This window comes from Arachis hypogaea, chromosome 4, assembly GCF_003086295.3.
Source record: "Arachis hypogaea cultivar Tifrunner chromosome 4, arahy.Tifrunner.gnm2.J5K5, whole genome shotgun sequence".
NCBI lineage: Eukaryota > Viridiplantae > Streptophyta > Magnoliopsida > Fabales > Fabaceae > Arachis > Arachis hypogaea.
In genome coordinates, this window is record NC_092039.1 from 93,714,950 (window position 1) to 93,720,195 (window position 5,246).

The 5,246-nt window shown below is 42.0% G+C and overlaps 1 non-coding gene across 1 annotated transcript; it reads left to right on the plus strand.

The window, feature by feature from the left end:
• Nucleotides 1-4,180: 4,180 nt before the first annotated feature.
• LOC112799015 (small nucleolar RNA R71) lies at nt 4,181-4,288 on the plus strand. Its single transcript, XR_003200605.1, has one exon. It is a non-coding gene; the product is annotated as a small nucleolar RNA R71 (small nucleolar RNA).
• The last annotated feature ends 958 nt before the right edge of the window (nt 4,289-5,246 follow it).

Here is a 5,246-nt window from a genome sequence, read left to right on the forward strand (position 1 = left end):
AGGGTTCTTAAGCACACTGTTATTTGCCTTGGATCACAACTCTTATTTCTCTAAAATATTTTTTTTTCTCGTTTCCTTTTTTCTCGGGTTTTTTTTTTTGAAAATGCTTTTTCTTGCTTCAAGAATCATTTTATTGATTTTTCAGATCCTCAGTAACATGTCTCCTTTTTCATCATTCTTTCAAGAGCCAACATTCATGAACCACAAATTCAAGATATATATGCACTGTTTAAGCATACATTCAGAGAACAAAGGTATTACCACCACATCAAAATAATTAAACTATTATAAAATTCAAAATTCATGCAATTCTTCCTTTTTCAATTAAGCACATTTTTATTTAAGAAAGGTGATGGATTCATAGAACATTCATAACTTTAAGGCATAGACACTAAGACACTAATGATCATAAGACACAAACATGGATAAACATAAGCATAAAATTCGAAAAAAACAGAAGAACAAATAACAAGGAAATCAAAGAACGGGTCCACCTTAGTGATGGCGGCTCTTTCTTGCTCTTGAAGATCCTATGGAGTGCTTGAGCTCCTCAATGTCTCTTCCTTGTCTTTGTTGCTCCTCCCTCATGATTCTTTGATCTTCTCTAATCTCATGAAGGATGATGGAGTGTTCTTGGTGCTCCACCCTTAATTGTCCCATATTGGAACTCAATTCTCCTAGGGAGGTGTTTAGTTGCTCCCAATAGTTTTGTGGAGGAAAGTTCATCCCTTGAGGAATCTCAGGGATCTCATGATGAGTAGGATCTCTTGTGTACTCCATCCTTTTCTTGGTGATGGGTTTGTCCTCATCAATGGGGATGTCATCCTCTATGTCAACTCCAACTGAATAACAGAGCTGACAAATGAGATGAGGGAAGGCTAACCTTGCCAAGGTGGAGGTCTTGTCCGCCACTTTATAGAGTTCTTGGGCTATAACCTCATGAACCTCTATTTCTTCTCCAATCATGATGCCATGGATCATGATGGCCCGGTCTAGGGTAACTTCGGACCGGTTGCTAGTGGGAATGATTGAGCGTTGTATGAACTCTAACCATCCTCTAGCCACGGGCTTGAGGTCATGCCTTCTCAATTGGACCGGCTTTCCTCTTGAATCTTGCTTCCATTGTGCGCCCTCTTCACATATGACTGTGAGGACTTGGTCCAACCTTTGATCAAAGTTGACCCTTCTAGTGTAAGGATGCTCATCTCCTTGCATCATAGGCAAGTTGAACGCCACCCTCACACTCTCCGGACTAAAATCCAAGTATTTCTCCCGAACCATAGTAAGATAATTCTTTGGATTCGGGTTCACACTTTGGTCATGGTTCTTGGTGATCCATGCATTGGCATAGAACTCTTGAACCATCAAGATTCCGACTTGTTGAATGGGGTTGGTAAGAACTTCCCAACCTCTTCTTCGGATCTCATGGCGGATCTCCGGATATTCACCCTTTTTGAGTGAAAAGGGTACCTCGGGGATCACCTTCTTCAAGGCCACAACTTCATAGAAATGGTCTTGATGCACCCTTGAGAGGAATCTATCCATCTCCCATGACTCGGAGGTGGAAGCCTTTGCCTTCCCTTTCCTCTTTTTAGAGGTTTCTCCGGCCTTGGATGCCATAATGGTTATGGAAAAACGAAAAAGCAACGCTTTTACCACACCAAACTTAAAATGTTTGCTCGTCCCCGAGCAAAAGAAGAAAGAAGAGAGTAGAAGAAGAAGAAATGAGGAAGAGGGAGATGGTGGTGAATTCGGCCAAAGAGGGGGAGAAGTGGTGTTTAGGTTGTGTGAAAATGAAGGGTTGAAGAGGGGTATATATAGGAGAGAGGGGGGTGAATGGTTCGGCCATTATGGGTGGGTTTGGGAGGGAAAGTGGTTTGAATTTGAAGGGTGAGGTTGGTGGGGATTTATGAAGGATGGATGTGAGTGGTGAAGAGAAGGGTAGGATTTGATAGGTGAGGGGTTTTTGGGGAAGAGGTGTTGAGGTGATTGGTGAATGGGGGAAGAAGAGAGAGAGTGATGGTAGGGTCCTGTGGGGTCCACAGATCCTGTAGTGTCAAGGAAAAGGCATCCTTGCACCAAATGGCATCAAAATCCACGTTTTGAGCCATTTCTGGCGTTAAACGCCGGGCTGGTGCCCATTCCTGGCGTTTAACGCCAGGTTCTTGCCCTTTACTGGCGTTTAACGCCAGTCTGGTGCCCCTTTCTGGCGTTAAACGCCCAGAAGGGTGCCAGACTGGGCGTTAAACGCCCAACTGCTAGGCTGACTGGCGTTTAAACGCCAGCAGCATCTTCCTCCAGGGTGTGCTATTTTTCTTCCTGTTTTTCATTCTGTTTTTGCTTTTTTCATTATTTTTGTGACTTCTTATGATCATCAACCTACAAAAAAGATAAAATAACAAAGGAAAATAATTAATTATAAAACATTGGGTTGCCTCCCAACAAGCGCTTCTTTAATGTCATTAGCTTGACAGAGGACTCTCATGGAGCCTCAGAAATGCTCAGAACCGTGTTGGAACCTCCCAACACCAAACTTAGAGTTTGAATGTGGGGGTTCAACACCAAACTTAGAGTTTGGTTGTGGCCTCCCAACACCAAACTTAGAGTTTGACTGTGGGGGCTCAGTTTGGCTCTGTTTTGAGAGAAGCTCTTCATGCTTCCTCTCCATGAAGACAGAGGGATATCCTTGGGCCTTAAACACCAAGGATTCTTCATTCACTTGAATGATCAACTCTCCTCTATCAACATCAATCACAGCCTTTGCTGTGGCTAGGAAGGGTCTGCCAAGGATGATGGATTCATCCATGCACTTCCCAGTCTCTAGGACTATGAAATCAGCAGGGATGTAATGGTCTTCAATCTTCACCAAAACATCCTCTACAAGTCCATAAGCTTGTTTTCTTGAGTTGTCTGCCATCTCTAGTGAGATTTTTGCAGCTTGTACCTCAAAGATCCCTAATTTCTCCATTACAGAGAGGGGCATGAGGTTCACACTTGACCCTAAGTCACACAAGGCCTTCTTGAAGGTCATGGTGCCTATGGTACAAGGTATAGAAAACTTCCCAGGATCCTGCCTCTTTTGAGGCAATTGCTGCCTAGACAAGTTATCCAGTTCTTTGGTGAGCAGAGGGGGTTCATCCTCCCAAGTCTCATTTCCAAATAACTTGTCATTTAGCTTCATGATTGCTCCAAGGTATTTAGCAACTTGCTCTTCAGTGACATACTCATCCTCTTCAGAGGATGAATACTCATCAGAGCTCATGAAAGGCAGAAGTAAGTCTAATGGAATCTCTATGGTCTCAGTTTGAGCCTCAGATTCCCAAGGTTCCTCATTGGGGAACTCAGTGGAGGTCAGTGGACGTCCATTGAGGTCTTCCTCAGTGGCGTTCACTGCCTCTTCTTCCTCCCAGAATTCGGCCATATTGAGGGCCTTGCATTCTCCTTTTGGATTTTCTTCAGTATTGCTTGGGAGAGTGCTTGGAGGAAGTTCAGTAATTTTCTTGCTCAGCTGACCCACTTGTCCTTCCAAATTCCTAATGGAGGACCTAGTTTCAGTCATGAAACTTTGAGTGGTTTTGATTAGATCAGAGACCATGGTTGCTAAGTCAGAGGTACTCTGCTTAGAACTCTCTGTCTGTTGCTGAGAAGATGATGGGAAAGGCTTGCTGTTGCTAAACCTGTTCCTCCCACCATTATTGTTATTGAAACCTTGTTGAGGTCTCTGTTGATCCTTCCATGAAAGATTTGGATGATTCCTCCATGAAGGGTTATAGGTGTTTCCATAGGGTTCTCCCATGTAATTCACCTCCTCCATTGAAGGGTTCTCAGGATCATAAGCTTCTTCCTCAGATGAAGCTTCTTTAGTACTGCTTGGTGCATTTTGCATTCCAGACAGACTTTGAGAAATCATATTGACTTGTTGAGTCAATATTTTGTTCTGAGCTAATATGGCATTCAGAGTGTCAATCTCAAGAACTCCTTTCTTCTGACTAGTCCCATTGTTCACAGGATTCCTTTCAGAAGTGTACATGAATTGGTTATTTGCAACCATTTCAATCAGTTCTTGAGCTTCAGTAGGCGTCTTCTTCAAATGAAGAGATCCTCCAGAAGAGCTATCCAAAGACATCTTGGACAGTTCAGAGAGACCATCATAGAAAATACCTATGATGCTCCATTCAGAAAGCATATCAGTGGGACACTTTCTGATCAATTGTTTGTATCTTTCCCAAGCTTCATAGAGGGATTCTCCTTCCTTCTGTCTGAAGGTTTGGACTTCCACTCTAAGCTTACTCAATTTTTGAGGTGGAAAGAACTTTGCCAAGAAGGCATTGACTAGCTTTTCCCAAGAGTCCAGGCTTTCTTTAGGTTGAGAGTCCAACCATGTTCTAGCCCTGTCTCTTACAGCAAAAGGGAATAGCATCAGTCTATAGACCTCAGGGTCTACCCCATTAGTCTTGACTGTGTCACAGATTTGCAAGAATTCAGCTAAAAACTGATGAGGATCTTCCATTGGAAGTCCATGGAACTTGCAATTCTGTTGCATTAGAGAAACTAATTGAGGCTTAAGCTCAAAGTTGTTTGCTCCAATGGCAGGGATAGAGATGCTTCTCCCATAGAAGTCGGGAGTAGGTGCAGTAAAGTCACCAAGCACCTTCCTTGCATTGTTGGCATTGTTGTTGTTTGCGGCTGCCATTTGTTCTTCTTCCTTGAAGAATTCGTCCAAGTGCTCTAAAGAGAGTTGTGCCTTGGCTTCTCTTAGCTTTCTTTTCAAGGTCCTTTCAGGTTCAGGATCAGCCTCAACAAGAATGCCTTTGTCTTTGCTCCTGCTCATAAGAAAGAGAAGGGAACAAGAAAATGTGGAATCCTCTATGTCACAGTATAGAGATTCCTTTAGGTGTCAGAGGAAAAGAAGAGTAGAAGACAGAAGTGTAAAATTCGAACTTATCAAAGAGAATGGAGTTCGAGTTTTACATTAAAGGATAGTGTTAGTCCATAAATAGAAGGATATGAGAAGGAGGGAAGTGATTTTCGAAAATTAAGTAGAAAATTTGAAAACAATTTTGAAAAACAATACTTAATTTTCGAAAATGAAAGTGGAAAAAAAAATAAAGTGATTTTTGAAAAAGATTTTGAAATTGGAAATCAAAAAGGTTTGATTGAAAGCTTAATTTGAAAAAGATGTGATTAAAAAGATATGATTGATTAAAAAAATGTGATTGAGAAGATATGATTTGAAAACATTTTTA